Below are 17,816 nucleotides of genomic sequence, written 5' to 3'. Positions count from 1 at the left end.
ACTGTAGCATGAAAACTGAAGCTCAGAAGAGCTTCATAGTATTCTGCACTGAAATTACTTACCTTAAACTCTAAGAGCTGAGGCAAAAGGCTGCCTTTGTGTCAGGCTTTAGACAGCAGTTTTGAGGGGCAGTTCTGTACCATTAGTCCATATTGTTAAGTCTTCCTCCTTCAAATGTCCCTACTGTAGAGAGATGAAAAGCTGCAATTTGGATACTGGGTCCACAATCAGCTCTGAGGCAGACATCTTCAACAAATCTTTTTGGAGGCCTTGAGGCTTGGCCACAGAATCTGAAGTCAAGCCTCCAGGACAAAGTGATACCCTAAAGTAATCCTCAAGGGCTTGTCATCTTACTCAATACTTCTAGCAGACAAGAGATAAAAGACATAGAAAAATAATCTCCAGACAGTAAGAAATTGAAACAAAAGTAATCACATAGTGAGAGAATTCATCACATCAAGAGATGTGTCCAGACCACTGCCCACGGGCAAAGCACTGAGGCTGCTGAAGTGCTGTACAAAGAAGGAATATTAACAATGCAGGGGGAAAAAAGACCAGTGTCCCACAGTGTGCTAAGCACATCAAACCACATGAACTATAGTAGCTGAAAAATCCTCCTTTTCTTAGGAGAGGCACTGGAAACACAACTACTTCAGCTACTCAGTTAAAAGTGTGATAAAAAGACAATCAACATTGTGAAGAGCCACTCCAGAGATGCAGGAAAATAAAGAACAGGAAAAATCAAGTGGATTTAGAAATGGTATCTAAATTTACATAAAAATCCAAGGAGTCAGCAAGCACTGGAAACAGATGTGATTGCCACAACTCCTCAGTATCCCCACAGAGCCTTGCCAGAAAGGTGAAAGCTCTGACACACTGGCAGTTGATCTCAGGATAGCGCTGAATGAGTAGTGCCTCATAGAGCCAAAAATTTGAAAACCAGAAAACTTCCATCTCACACAGCTGATAAAAAACAGTGGAAATCCAGTCAATATGATTTCTTTGGAGGCCACTTAGCAATAATAGCCTTTGCCTTTGAACTGGGCCAAGGTATTTCTGCCTGGTCCTTTTTTTTTTAAATGAGAGTATCTGACTAAAATGAAAATGAAAATGTGTACAGTACAGTGAAATATAGTCTGGACCTCCATAGGCCAATGAATACCCAAGACTTTTGCTTTTTTTTTATGTGAACATCTGTATCTGGCATTAGATCAGTCACTGTGTCTTCCACTTACTCTGTGTGAGAAAAGAACAGGAAATATTTGGCTTAGCACTAATATCTATAACTTAACAATCAATCAATCTGAATTAGTGCTAAGTAGGATGGTGCCCACTAGCGACCTCTCCAATTGTCTTTTATATTTTTGGCTTTTGAGAAGTAGCTGCTCATATCAGGCACGCAATTTTCAATATCCTATGTCACATCATATTCATCCACAGAGCTTTGAACCATTCTGAGTAATTTCACACATATCTGTGCCCGTAATTGTGACAGGCAGTCCAATAGCACATGCTTCAATGATGTGAGCTAATCCAAGATGATTGTTTTTAGTCAACACATCCACCACAAAGAATGGCTAGCAGTGTTAGTAGTCATTTTACTGCTCTCTCTCTCTCTCTCTTTGTTTTGACTGATTTTTTTTAAAAGTTGGCATGTCAGTCTCAGTAGGATAGCTAGTGAGCCCACATCATTGTTTTATGTAGAGTGTAATTCTCTCTACTATATGGTGTTGCACTGGCTGTTGATATCCAAATTTCTCTGACCTGATTTCTATTTTCAAGCATAGAGTTACTTGATGACACGTGAAGTATCAGAGGTGTACTTTGCTGCTCATATTAATATTGCTCCTTTAACCTGAGCAGTTAGCCAATATTTGGGGCTATAATTGGGTTGTCTGATTCTTTAAGGGTTAAGAAGTAATAAGCCAGTCAGCCCTGTTCAATTCAACCTTTTCATACTACATTTGTGCATGAGAAAGGAAGCCCCACAGTGGCTAGAGAGGAGAACAGAAGGTTCTGAGAAGCCAGAGGAAAGCACAAGATAGGAAAATTATGGAAGATATCATGCAGAAAGGCCTGGCATTGACTGCCTGGGAAGGATCCCAAGAGGGTGTGAGGCGAAAGACGAAAAGGAAGTGAAATCTGAGCCTGGAGCATGGTCAGAATAATAACCTATTACACAGTTACCAGATTTACCAGATCTATGACAGGCTATAGATCAAGAACCTGCAAGATGGTAGCCATTCATTAACACTTTCCAGCAGAACATTAACTTTAGTCAGTTCTACCATGGGGGAAGGGACAGTAATAGTATTTTTCCCAGAAACACTGCAGTCTTCTCAGAGTCGACAACATCATGACAATCCTGATGCCCAGTATTTCCTTATGTGACTTGCAAGGCATGTCTTGCTAATCATCTAAAGGACTAGGAGTTCTTCTTTCAAAACAAGACTGATGAATTTTTTAATGTACTGCAATACATTTTAAGATGTAATAATGAAGCAATAAAACCTGCAAGAGTTCAAGTCTAGAACACATTTGATCTTAGTTGTTGATTTCCTTTAAACAACACCCCCTTCTCCCCCCAGTTTATTTTTATCTCCTCACTTCAGTAATGTGAAATTTCTAAGCCACGGTAGTTCCTTCAAATGCAGTTAATTCTATTTTGCGGAACAAAGGACATTTCATTAGTTCCTGGCAACCTCTTCTTTGTCCCCTGCACCCTTCATTGTTGGTCAGATTACAAAGAATTGTACAATTCTTATTACCATTTGCTACCAGCTGTGCATCCCTTTGAAGTCTTAATCCATCATTTTAGCATTACAAAGTTTCAGCAGGACTTTAGCAGCAGACACTTGCCTGTTCCAGAGATCAGTTTATCTTAGTTAGAGTGCAGATATTAGTGGATCTGCATAGATTGTGTCATCTTTTGGGGTCTTAAATTTAATACAGACTCCCAGACTGGTAACTGGGGACTGAGTGGGGAAAGTGGGAAGTCAGGAAGGAAACCTATGAAAGCTGTCAAAGGATGGAAGCCACACCCTGTCTCAGGACAGCAACAGATTCCATAGTGCAAATGGTTGAGCTAAAGAAATTTGATTTTGGCAATTTAAGCAGCAGGCTGTTCTGAATCTAGAATTCTAGGTGATCCTAGAAAGCTTTTAGTCAATAGAGAAACACAAGAACACTTGGTAAATGGCCTGGTATTTGCCATCCATGATGCTAATGATGAGATCCTCTGTTCTTTGCCCCGATGAAGAAAAGAAAAAATAGAAAGTGAAAGAGGCTTTTGATGCCCATTTCACAGATTGGATGTCTTATACAAGAGGGTCAAATTTAATAGGAAATGACAAGAACAAGGAGAAAAGGCTGAGTCTTTCATCACTGCAGTTTACAGTGTTGTTGAACATTGCGATATGGAACGCTAAAAGACTTAGGAAGTGACAGGATATTTGATGGCACAAGCGGCGGCAAGCGGAAGGGGGGTGGGAAGCAGAGCTGGGGGAGAATCGGGGGCTGTGGAGCTGGACAGGAGGAGGAGGGAAGGAAACAGACCTGGTGAGGGGGGGAGTGCAGCCATGGGCCGCTTGCCACCACTTGCTTCCCCGCCGGGGCCCAGCTGAGCACAACTCAGGTGGGCCCGGTGGGACAGGAAGGGGGGTGGGGTGGTGATGTACACAGCCAGGGGGTAAGCCATGTACGGACCACCGCGGGGGGGGGGTGACATAGACAGCCCCGCCTCCTGGCCGTGTACGTCACTGCCCCACCCCTCCTCCCCCGCGGCGGCCCGTCTGAGTATGCAATATTCAGCCGAGTCACCACGGGGGGAGGAGAAGGGGGCAGGGCGGTGATGTACACAGCCAGGGGGCGGGGCCGTGTACATCACTGCCCCCCTTCCCCTCCCGCTGTGGCATTCAGCTGAGTGCTGCGCCCCTCAGCCGTGCCGCTGGGGGAGCCAGCAGCGCAAGGGGCTGTTTGGGCTCCCCCGGGGTGGAAGGGGAAGGAGGGCGGTGATGTAAACATCCCCGACCCAAGCCATATACATCACCTCCCCACCCCCCCTCCCTCGTGGCAGCCTGGATGAGCAGGCACACTCAGCCAAGTGCCACGGCGGGGGGGAAGGGGAAGGGGAAGGAGGGCGGAGAGAGACAGAGGGGAGAGAGAGGCAGGAGGAGGAGGAGAAGAAGAGAAAGGGAGAGTGAGAGGCAGGAAGGGGAGAAGAGAAAGAAAGAGACGGAGAGAGAGGCAGGAGGCAGAGGAGATCTGAGAGAGAGGGGGGAGGCAGTAGGAAGAGAGAGAGACAGAGACAGAGAGCTCAGGAGAGAAGACCTGAAAATCCCATTTTATGACGGGCTAATTGGCTAGTATAAACAGAGTAAAGACACAAATGTGAAAAGAGCAGTAAAACCAAATTTTCAACGTAAGAGAGATTATAGCTAGGAAAAATGGAAAAGCTGTAGGCCTGGTCTACACTTAAAAGTTAGGTTGTCATAGTAACAGGCACTCAGGAGTATGTGTGAAATTCACACCCCGGAGCATGGTAGCTGTGCTGGCCTAACCTCAGTGTAGACATGTCTAGATTGATGAAATAATGTTTCCATCAACCTAACTAGCACCATTTGTGGATGTGGATTACATGCAGTAACAGAAAATCTTCATCCATCACTATAGGAAATAGCTACACTACAGTGCTATAGAACATTGTAGCTTTATCACAGTAGTGTTGATAAGGCAGTTGAAGATGTGGCAAGACATCAAGCCACAGTTGGCAATGTCCAGTAAAAGATGCAGAATGTCAGAGCTGCCACAAATTCAGTCCTTAATAGAGGACTACAAGGAATTTAATAAGAAAAAAAATCAATTGCCAGAGCCATTACTCTCTGCAACGCTATCTGGCAGACCTTGGCAGTGAGTAGCAACAAATTTGCTGTTTCTGGAAAGGACCCACATATTATTATAGTTGATTACTTCTCCGGTTATATTGACTTGGCTAGACTTAAACAAACCTCATTGGCACAGGTCATCCAGAAACTAAAGTCAGCATTTGGAAGACATGGAATGACTGAAATCTTAATATTAGATAATGGGCCTAAATTTACCTCTGAAATATTCCTAGCATTTGCCCAGAATGCACAAGTAGTCCATCATACCCACAGAGCAATAGGGAACTAGAGAGGCCACTTAAGACCTTAAAAGTAGGTCTTCCAAAAAAAAACCTCACTGTAATATTGATCAACACATCTTCCATCTGGACTGTCACCACCAGAATTTCTGATGGGGAAAAGACCAAGGATATCTCTACCTGTTACACCTGCAGATACGGTTTCAACCTAAATGCCCCAGCTTGAAGGAATTTTAAAAAATGGGATGCTGAAATAAAAAAATGGTAGCAACAAAACTGCAATGTTCAGCACAGAAACTGAAAGATCTAACTTTAGCTCAAAACATTTGGCTAACAGAAACTCCCAGATCCTACCTAGTGGAGTTCCTGGAAGAACTGGTTTCACCTTGGCTACATCTACATTGGCATCCCTTTCCGGAAAAGGGATGCTAATGAGATGAGTCGGAATTGCAAATCCGCGGGGGATTTAAATATCCCCCGCGGCATTTGCATTTACATGGCTGCCGCTTTTTTCCGGCTTGGGGATAAGCCGGAGAAAAGCGCCAGTCTAGACGCAATTCTCTGGAAAATAAGCCCTTTTCCGGAGGATTTCTTATTCGTACTTCAAAGGGGCTTATTTTTTATACTCTGGAAAGGGGCTTATTTTCCGGAGAATCGCGTCTAGACTGGCGCTTTTCTCCGGCTTATCCCCAAGCCGGAAAAAAGCGGCAGCCATGTAAATGCAAATGCCGCGGGGGATATTTAAATCCCCCGCGGATTTGCAATTCCGACTCGTCTCATTAGCATCCCTTTTCCGGAAAGGGATGCCAATGTAGATGTAGCCCTTCAGTATTTCCCAACAAAATAAAGACAGACTTCTGGGTACTCTGTCAGGAACTGAACCCCTTCCATAGTGTATTCCACATGCAACCTCAAAAGAAGAGAGAATGTTGTCTGGGAGAAAGACAGACCCCCTAAATAATTTGATCCTAAGAACCTGCTCAGGACTGTTATAAACTGAATTAATATAGGCACATGGTAGTGTAAATAATTTTAAGGATTTGCAGTTGCATTTGAATTGTGTATATCTCTAATGTTGTATAATTTAAGAGCATAACAATCATACTGGATCAGACCAATGGATTTGTGCAGGATTTGGTGGTAATGGGAGACTTCAACTATCTGGATATATGTTGGGAAGCTAACACAGACAGGCACAAACTATCCAATAAGTTCTTGGACTGCATTGAAGACAACTTTTTATTTCATACGGTTGAAAAAGCTACTGGGGGGAAGCTGTTCTAGATTTGATTTTTAACAAATAGGGTGGAACTGATTGAGAATTTTAAAGTGGAAGGCAGCTTGGGTGAAAGTGATCATGAAATCATACAGTTCATGATTCTAAGGTATGGTAGAAGGGAGAATAGCAAATTAGAGACAATGGATTTCAGGAAGGCAGAGTTTGGTAAGCTCAGAGAACTCAAGGTCTCATGGGAAGGAAGACTGAGGGGGAAAAACAACTGAAGAGAGTTGGCAGTTTTTCAAAGGGATGTTATTAAGGTCCCAAAAGCAAGCTATTCTGCTGCATAGGAAAGATAAAAAATATGGCAAAAGACTCTTGCCTTAACCAGGAGATCTTGCATGATCTAAAAATAAAAAAGGAGTCACATAAAAAATGTAAACTAGGCCAAATTACAAAGGATAAATATAGGCAAACAATACAGGAATGCAGGGGCAAGATTAGAAAGACAAAGGCACAAAACGAGCTCAAACTAGCTATAGGCATAAAGGGAAACAAGAAGACATTCTATAAATATATTAGAAGCAAGAGGAAGACCAAGGAAAAGGTAGGCCTATTGCTCAGTGAGGAGAGAGAAACAGTAACAAAAAACTTGGAAATGGCAGAGATGCTTAATAACTTCTTTGTTTCGGTCTTCACCGAGAATTCTGATGAAGGAATGCCTAATAGAGTGAATGCAAGTGGGAAGGGGGTAGGTTTAGAAGATAAAATAAAAAAGAACAAGTTAAAAATCACCTAGAAAAGTTAGATGTCTACGAGTCACCAGGCCTGATGAAATGCATCCTAGAATACTCAAGGAGCTGATAGAGGAGGTATCTCAGCCTTTAACTATCATCTTTGGAAAATCATGAAAGACAGGAAGATTCCAGAAGACTGGAAAAGGGAAAATATAGTGCCCATTTATAAAAAGGGAAATAAGAGCAACCCTGGAAACTATAGATCAGTCAGTTTACCTTTTGTGCCAGGAAATATAATGGAGCAAGTAATTAAGTAAATCATCTGCAAACACTTGGAAGATAATAAGGTGATAGGGAACAGCCAGCATGGATTTGTAAAGAACAAATCATATCAAACCAATCTGATAGCTTTATTTGATAGGATAACGAGTGGATAAGGGAGAAGCAGTGGACGAGGTATTCCTAGACTTTAGTAAGGCATTTGATACAGTCTCGCATAATATTCTTATCAATAAACTAGGCAAATGCAACTTAGATGGGGCTACTATAAGGTGGGTGCCTAATTCGCTGGATAACCATACTCAGAGAGTAGTTATTAATGGTTCACAATACTGCTGGAAAGGTATAACTAGTGGGTTTCCGTAGGGGTCTTTTTTGGGACCGGTTCTATTCAATATCTTCATCAACTATTTAGATATCGGCATAGAGAGTACGCTTATTAAGTTTGCAGATGATACCAAGCTGGGAGGGTATCTGCTTTGGAGGATAGGGTCTTAATTTAAAATGATCTGGACAAATTGGAAAAATGGTCTGAGGTAAACAGGATGAAGTTTAATAAGGACAAATACAAAGTGCTCCACTTAGGAAGGAGCAATCAGTTTCACACATACAGAATGGGAAGCGACTATCTAGGAAGGAATACAGCAGAAAGGAATCTAGGGGTTATAGTGGACCACAAGCTAAATATAAGTCAACAGTGTGATGCTGTTGCAAAAAAAGCAAACATGATTCTAGGATGCATTAACAGGTGTGTTGTGAACAAGAGACGAGAAGAAATACTTCTGCTCTACTCTGCACTGATTAGGCCTCAGTTGAAGTATTGTGTCCAGTTCTGGGCACCACATTTCAGGAAAGATGTTGAGAAACTGGGGAATGTCCAGAGAAGAGCAACAAGAAAGAGTAAAGGTCTAAAGAACATGACCTATGAAGGAAGGCTGAAAGAAATGGGCTTGTTTAGTTTGGAAAAGTGAAGATTGAGAGGGGACATGATAGCGGTTTTCAGGTATCTAAAAGGGTGTCACAAGGAGGAGGGAGAAAAATTGTTCTCCTTAGCCTATGAGAATAGGATAAGAAGCAATGGCCTTAAACTGCAGCAAAGGAGATTTAGGTTGGACATCAGGAAAAAGTTCCTAACTGTCAGGATGGTTAAACACTGGAATAAATTGCCCAGGGAGCTTGTGGAATCTCCATCTCAGGAGATATTTAAGAGAAGGTTAGATAAATGTCTATCAGGGATGGTCTAGAACAACCACGGGCCAACCCGAGGCTCGCGAGCCACATGCAGCTTTTCCCCTCCCCCAGGGTGCGGCTCGTGAGGTTCCCCCCTCTCCCCGCCGTGGCTCATAAGATGCCTCCACATCCCCAAGAATGGCCCTCTCCTCCCGGCTCCCTGTGCTGACCTGGGCAAGGGAGGCGTGCGGCGCAGCCATGAAAGATGTAGAAGTAAAGATAGCATCAGCCAGCAGGAGCCTGATGTGGCCAAAAAGCCTCTACATGCATTTAAATGTTGTAGAAACCATTTCATATTTAGCTAGAAGCCATCTTGTATAACAGAAACCATTTCAGCTTTCCTCTTTGGCACATAGACCAGAGTGAACTTTCTGTCACCCCGTGAGAAGAGGCCTACAGAATGGGCTATTGGTATGAGTTAATTGGGCTGCTTGGGACAGGAGATGTACTCCCTCGTACCTGTCCACCATCTTGCTGATAAGGCTTTTTTTTCCCAAGTTTAATTGAGGATTTCTGTAATTGGATGCCCTGACATCAGACTGTTTGGCTAAGGGTATAAAGATACTAGGATTTATTGTATTAGCAGCCTTAGTGGGCCCTGCACTGCTGGGACCACGTTTGGCTCACTTGGCTTTACTGATCAATAAGCTGTCTGTTTAGCCACATAAACTGAGTGAGGCTTTTGCTTCATGTTTTCTTAAAGGGGCACTGATTTCTTGGCTCTTTGCCCAGGGTATGTCTACACTACCCTCCTAGTTCGAACTAGGAGGGTAATGTATGCATACCGCACTTGCTAATGAAGCCCGGGATTTGAATTTCCCGGGCTTCATTAGCATAAGCGGGGAGCCGCCATTTTTAAATCCCCGCTGCTTCGAACCCCGTGTAGGGCGGCTACACGGGGCTCGAACTAGGTAGTTCGGACTAGGGTGCCTATTCCGAACTACCGGTACTCCTCGTTTCACGAGGAGTAACGGTAGTTCGGAATAGGACCCTAGTCCGAACTACCTAGTTCGAGCCCCGTGTAGCCGCCCTACACGGGGTTCGAAGCAGCGGGGATTTAAAAATGGCGGCTCCCCGCTTATGCTAATGAAGCCCGGGAAATTCAAATCCCGGGCTTCATTAGCAAGTGCGGTATGCATACATTACCCCGCTAGTTCGAACTAGCGGGGTAGTGTAGACATACCCCCAGAATGTTTTGGCCACCCCTGGTCTATACAATACTGGGTCCTGCCATGTGGGCAGGGGACTGGACTCAATGACCTCTCAAGATCCCTTCCAATCCTCGTATTCTATTTTCTATCTTGTTTGATATCCTGTCTTCCAACAGTAGCCAATGCCAGGTGCTTCAGAGGGAATGTTCAGAACCGGTAACCATCAAGTGATCCATTCCATCACCCATTTCTAGCTTTTAGCAAACCAGAGTATTGTACCCCATCCCTCACCATCCTGGCTAGTAGCTCTTGATGGACCAATCATCTGTGAATTTATCTAGTTATTTTTTAATCTTGTTTTAGTCTTGGCCTTCACAACATTCTTTTGCAAAGCGTTCCGCAGGTTGACTGTGCATTGTGTGAAAAAATCTTTTTGTTTGTTTTAAACCTGTTGCCTATTCATTTAATTTGGTGACTTCTCATTCTTGTTTTATAGGAAGCAGTAAATAACAATTCCTTATCCACTTTCTCTGCACCAATCATTAAAGCTCTGTATCATAAAACCTCTTAGTAATCTCTTCTCCCAGCTGACAAATCTGTCTTGTTAATTTCTCCTCATATGAAAGCTTTTTCATATCACCAAATAATTTTTGTTGACTTTTTCTGAACCGTTTCCAATTCCAACACATCTTTTATGAGATGGGGCAACTTGCAGTATTCAAGATGTGGGCATACCATGGATTTATGTAGAGGTAAAATTATACTTTTTGTCTTATTTTTATCCCTTTCTTTATGATTCCCAGTATTTTGTTTGCTTTTTTGATTTCTGCTCTACATTGAGTGGATGTTAACAGAGAACTATCCCCAATAATGCCAAGGTCTCTTTCTTGAGTGGCAACAGCTATAATTATTATTGGACACGATCATTTTGTATACATAGTTAGGAATATTTTCCAGTGTGCCTTACTTTACCTGTATCACCATTGAATTTCATCTGTCATTTTGTTGCCCAGTCAACTCAGTTTTGTCAGATCCCTTTCTAACTCTTCACAGTCTGCTTTGGACTTTACTCTCTGGAGCTGTTCTGGATAATCTGCGAAATTTTGCCACTTTATTGCGTACCCATTTTTCCAGATCATTTATGAATATTTCAAACAACACTGGCCCCACTATAAACCCCTGAAGGACACCGCTATTTATGTCTCTCCATCTGAAAATGGACCATTTATTCCTACCCTTTGTTTCCCATCTTTCATGAGGTCTCTATTTTAAGGAGTACCTCAATTTATGTCTCCTAAATTGTGGACAACTCCGTTAAGAGTTCCTGAATAAAGAACACGGTCTTACAGAAATAATGGTACCTCTGTCATTGATTTATACTACTTTAATTTTAGGGATTTGTTTTTAAACTTTAAATTCTTTTTCATTTTAGGTGCAGAGCCAGTAACAGAGTGTGATACATACATGGAGGTATATAACAAATTGTACGTTGCAGAATTTTATATTGTATCACATGATAAATATATAATTATATCTCATATTTTAATATACACATATAATAAAAATGCGTACACTGCAGCATTTAATGGTCTGACTACAGGAAGAAACAGTGGAGCGCATTCAAAGATGTTGTATTTTGTCAAAACTATTTGGATCTATTGTGCACAAGCAGCCTAGCAGAACATAATCAGAGTCACATACTCTGGGACTAGAAGTAGAGAGAGATTATAAAACAAAGTGGGACAGACTGCAGGATTCATCCGTGGAGCAACAGAAGGATGTGCTAAAAAGATTGTGTTCCAGGGCTTTGGCAGTTTGTTGGGTTTAAATGGCAACCTTCCTCGCCCCACAAGAGAAGAAGTGGATTAGAATAGCTGCAGCTGTGCAAATTGCAGACTGTTGTTGTAGAAACACAAAGGGAATTTAAAGGCGACCACAGCTATCACTTGTTTCCCAGATTTCAATGCTCTGGTGTGCCCCACGGGGGTCTTGGACACCATTTCACAGAGACTGAGAAAGATAAGCCCTCCCCAAGAAAAGTACTAGAGCTCAGGAATGTACAATTATATTTTGTGTTTCAGCATGTGGTAATATCAAGAACTCATGAAATCTTCCTTGGAAGTCTTCTCTTTCAAAAGGTTATTGACAATATTTACAATTATGGTAAAGTTTATAAGTAATTGCAGTGCCGTAACTAGGGATTTTTGCACCCTCTCCCTCCCAAATTAAAAAGTCTCTAGTTTACTAATTTATATTTCTTTACTTTGAGAAAAATCAACACAAATTATTAATTGAGTAATACAACAAAAATATATTTTCAATAATACTAGTAACATATTTTACATAGATAATTTAAAAAATAACAATCAATAAATAAAATGTGATTCATAACAAATAATATAAATAAAGGAACATATAATAAATGATAAAATAATTCTAAAACTTATTATAAAGTTACTTTATGCGCCTTTAGCGTGGCAAACTCAATTTTATCACTGAAATCCATTATTTGGGATATTTCATGCTCAATGAAGAGAATTTACAGTTCTGATAACCTCTGCTGTTGAATACTAGAATGTAAGTAATTTTTTATAAACTTTAGCTTACTGAAGTTTCGTTCATTGCTAGCTGTAGTTACTGCAAAGTGAAGAGTATCCTAAGAGCAGTTGATAAATCTGAATATCTACAAGTGAATAGTCATATAATCATTGTAGTATATTAAGAGGTGAGACTAATGATAGATTGTTTGAAATTGAGGACACAATATGTTTGAAACTTTCAATTTCAATATAGAATTCATGAATATTAAAATCATTTTCATATACCATTGCTAAATTAATAACATGTTTATTTCAATTAAAATATATCAATTTCTTGTATAATCAATCCAGTTAAAAATGAAAAATCATCAATGATTTCACTTAATGCACTATCTCCAATTGAAGTGGGTAATCAAGGAATCAAATTCTTGGTTTATCTCCATTATGTAAGCTTGATTTGAGGTCAAATTAATATTTCCATCATCTGACTTGTCGGGATCTAATCTTTTAACTCGCTTTCTTCTTTTTGTTGGTAACTCAGGTAAAATTTGTAACTTATTGTCTAGTTCAGGTGCTTCTGTTTCTAATATATCTTTAATAGTATAGTTTCTGTTTTCTTGACTTGTGTTTTTTAAACCAGAAATTAGTTGAACAGCTTAACAAACATTCGTATCTTTCTTTTGAAGAGCTACATTAATAAATTCTGTCTTAGAAAATTTCATTCCAAACAATAAATTACAAATAAACATATAATCTATATGTTTGATAAAACTCTCAGCTGCAGATATTGTTTTGGGGTCTAAGGAATCTTCAGAATTTTTTTTTGCAGAGAACATTTTATTTTTGATAGCTGATCATGCATAGATTTTCTAGCCATAGATTTTGATGACTACCAAGTATCACAATGTTGTTTTAAAATAATATATACAGAATTTGTTAAAATCTCTCATCAAGCAGTAGAACTTTAAAAAACCAGAAAAATCTTTAGATTGTGCCAAAAAATGTAATCATGTCTGTGGATACTTGGGCAGCATGACAGTGAGTTAAATGTAAGGAATGAGCCAAACACGGGATAAATTTAGCTAAATTATTTGTGTCTAGTACTCTGGTCTATACTCTTTTATATATCCCTGCCATATTGGTGCCATTATTATATGCCTGACCACACATGTTTTATATCAAGTCCATCTTGTTCAACTTTATTCAAAATTTCATATGACAAACCAAGGCCAGTTTTTTGATAAGATATTATAAAATCTGCAAAAGTTTCTTCAATTCTGACTTTTCCTTAACATACATAAACTTATCTCATAACTTGCAACATTTGTACTTTATGTGAACTATCAAACATCAATAAATAATATTTTTTATCCCACTAATTATTTCTACATGAAATTTATTTCTTAATAAAGTAATGAGTTCATTTTGAACTGCAGGGGCAAAATATCTCATGGACCCTTTTTTTATATGTGTCAATATTTTTTTCAGTTGTGGGTTGTAGTGACTAATTAATTCTATTAAATCTAGGAAGAGGCCAGCTTGCAGGTGACCGATAGTCTCAGTTGTTCCTTTAGACACAATGTTATTCCTAGCACAAAAAAGAATAACATCCAGAACTGTTTTCAGTCCTTCCCCAATTTTGTTTTTACAGTTACATGGCTTTTTCTAAAGCATCATCAATGTTTCCACCAATTTTTCTAATCATTTCTATTCTAAATAACTTTTCTTATGATCAGATGAATTTTAATGTTCTTTCAATCTGTATAAATGTTTCTAGTCTGTAGAACTAACAATGTTTGAAATCTGTTTCCAAAATAATATACAAGAAAAGCAAAAGAGGGAATTCTGAGATTTTGAATATAGTAGTCAGTTTCGTACTTCAGACTCTCCATTTTGAGAACCAGTCTACTGAAAAATGTTACCCATCTTCAGACACTGAAATTTGAAAAGCAATTTTTAAATTCAACAAACCCTTGATCGGGACTGTTCTCGACAAGCCAACATCTTATTTTATCACTTGTATTGGGCCAGGATGTGAGATGGTTGAAATTAAAATTTGGAGTAATAACATGTTAATTTTTTAATCTGTATTTTCCTGTTGGTGTTGCAAAGATTTTTTATCTGTATTGTTTTCCGAGTTGTTTTCTAAACAATATTCCATTTCTTCTTCCAAATATACATCAGTATATTTATTCTCAGCTTCAAGTAATTGTATTTGCTTTTGCATATTTTGATTTTTATCCTGTTGTTGACTAGTACTAGCACTATTAGTCAAGAATTTGTCCGCTGTTTTGATATTTTTTAATTTTCTTCTTCCTTTGCTCTTTTTCTCCTTCAAAACTCAACTCCAGCTGGATGCTTTGACATGATCAGTATGTGAGATATTTTTATTAATAAAATATAAATTGTTAAATTTCAGAATATAACTACGCATATGAAATGTATTTTTTACTTATTAGTAAGTGTTTTATATAAAATAAATTAAATTTAGTCACAAGTTACCAAAAATATTATCTAATTAATATTTTTAATTTTTTTTTAGAATTTTGAAAGTTACTTTTGACCGGTAATTGAGAAGTTTCTGAATACATCATTTGTTTAGGGAATTTGAAGTAAAGGAATCTATTTATAATGTCTATGAATGGAAAAGTATTGTAGGGGATCAAATACCTATGCATAGCATTAGCACCGCAATATCTTTAATACTTTGACATGGCATTGAACACATGGACAGCAAATTTGCACGTGCGCGCATTGAAAAACCACTGCATCCAATGTGAACTGTTTTCTGGATTCAATGTCAGTAACTCTGTTAATGCTCAATGTGCCCAATCCATGTAAATTCACCTTAAAATGAAGAAAGCTGAAGCCTGACACCTTTCTAGAAAACCGAGACTTTATAAGCCTTGCAGCATGCCTGTTTCATTTCAGGCCTAGAGACAGGCTTGTGTAAACTTAGGTTAACACTCGTCGTATTCTTTACTTTTACAGCTTATTATTTTTAGTTGTTGTATCTTTGCACCCCTGGTTATGATGTGCCCAGGGTGGGCACCCCACTTGCCGCACCCTTGTTACAGTACTGAATAATTGTTACACGTTCGTGTATAGAGGGTGTTTTTGGGTAAACATTTTCCTATAGAGATTGCCACTTTCCTAACATATATTTAAGTTGGTATAATATTATATATGAATCCTGGCCCGTTTTGCAGCTGAAGAAATACAGAAAGTTGAAGTACAGAAGAAAAAAAATGTTATACCTGAGCCATTACACATCCACTGAAAACATAGCTCAGGCTATACAATCAATCACCACGCTAGCATTCCAGACTGTTGTATCTCAATTTTTTCAATGCTCAAGTTGCATTTTGTATGTTTGTTCTTTCAGCTGAATTCAAAACAAGCCTCAAAGCTTCTTTGACAGAGAAACAAAGTCTGTCTGTTGCATTAGAAAGTATGAAACGCTGGCTGATGAATTTGCAAATGCTAAGGATCTTGTAATTAGGAGAACTAGATACTAATAGTGTATATTTGAATGGTGGTGGCTCAACAGTCTGGCCCTTTTGCTTTCTTGGGGCTTCAGACATGTTTTTCATGTCTCCTCACCTTTCATTAAAAAAAACCCTCTAGTCTACGTGGTTGCAAGAAACATCTTCAAAACATGAAGCAACTGTAACTAATCTCAGAGGGGTAGTTGCATTACTCAGTAACTCTAAAAAACATGAAGAGTCCAGTGGCACATAGAATCAAGAGTTTTTGTTGGTAAAACTCACTTCATCAAATGAGTTGGAGTGGAAATTACAGAAAGCAAGAAACCTGCAGAAAGGATGTGAATGCATTAGAGAGGGCCCAGTGAATGGCAAACCAAAATGATAAGGGGGCTGGAACATATGACCCACAAGAAGAGGTTGAGGGATTTTGGCTTATTTAGTCTGCAGAAGAGAAGGGGGGGGGGGATTTGATAGCAGCCTTCAACTTCCTGAAGGGAGGTTCCAAAGAGGATGGAGAAAGGCTGTTCTCAGTAGTGATGGATGGCAGAACAAGGAGCAATGGTCTCAAGTTACAGTGCGGGAGGTCTAGGTTGGATATTAGGAAAAACTATTTCACTAGGGGGGTGGTGAAGCACTGGAATGGGTTACCTAGGAAGGTGGTGGAATCTCCATTCCTAGAGGTTTAAGTCTTGGCTTGCCAAAGCTCTGGCTGTGATGATTGAGTTGGGATTGGTCCTGTTTTGGGCAGGAGGCTGGACTCGATGACCTCCTAAGGTCACCTCCTGCGCTAGGATTCGATATCTATATCTATCTAACAGCAAAAGAAGTACCTGTCAAATGAAGAACCCATGTTAATTAGGCTAATTAAGTGGGCTGGATGTGTCCCATTCATAGCTGTTGATGTGAAACTGTGGATGTTAAAGGCAGGGGAAATTTTCTTTGTAATGCCCCAACCAGTTAATGCCCGTTGATGTCCGATGCCTCCCTCACTATTACCTTCTATCTTTCTCTGTCCAATGCAGAGTGACTTTGTTTCTGTAGACGACCAATCTACTATATCATCTACCCATTCAGATCATCCATTATGCCGAATACCAGGGTCTTAACTTTCGCTTGTCGTTCATTCTGCAGATATGCCCGAATAGCTGTAACTTCTGTTGTATAACCTTCTGCAGTAGGTTCTCTTTTGGCTGTATCTTCCTATATAATTCATCAATGCTGACCTTCTGCATCCATCCTATTCTAGGATCTTTCTATAACTACTCCTCTCAAATGCCAATAAGTCCCTCTCTACAGTTGGTTATATTGAGTTAGCACCCAGCTGAAGCACCAGCTCTGGAAAGCATATGCACAGCTCAATGGGCTGCTAACAGATACTCATTATAACTGCAGTTATCAACAAGTCGTTATTATTACATATTCCACTACTGATCAAAGCCCATGGGAAGGAAAAACAGGATCATATTATGAAAGTCAGCTCAGTTATCTGTGAGGTTATGTCTAGACTCCAGGCTTCTTTCAGAAGAACCTTTTTTTGGAAGAGATCTTCTGAAAAAACTTCTTCCAAAAGAGCGTCCAGACTGCCAAAGCACATCAAAAAAGCCATCTGCTTTTTTGAAAGATAGCATCCACACTGAATGACGACTATCTCACATTTAAGCTGTGATTACTATGGACAGAGTGGCCACCAGGGCACCTGTGCTTTTTCCTCTTTCCTTTTCTTTCAAAAGAATTCCCACTTCCTCATCCACATACACCTTTTTCAAAAAGAAAATGCTTTTTCCTTGTAGAAGGAGCATTACCAACATCAGAAAGATGCCTCTGTTCTTTCAATTTACTTTCGGAAGAATGCAATTGCAATGTGGACATAACTCAGGTTTTGTTGAAAAAATGGCAGTTTTTTTTACAAAACTCTGTAGTGTAGACATACCCTGAGGTATAAATGAGTGGGTGGGTGATCTTTAGAGTACCACCACTCCTTGCTCCCTCTAGGGTCACTGGGCCAAGAGACCACAGCTGAGAGAAAATGAGATGTTAATCTTACAGGACT

The sequence above is a fragment of the Pelodiscus sinensis genome, chromosome 3, assembly GCF_052426305.1.
Source record: "Pelodiscus sinensis isolate ZL-2025 chromosome 3, ASM5242630v1, whole genome shotgun sequence".
Classification (NCBI taxonomy): domain Eukaryota; kingdom Metazoa; phylum Chordata; order Testudines; family Trionychidae; genus Pelodiscus; species Pelodiscus sinensis.
This window is presented reverse-complemented; position numbering follows the sequence as displayed.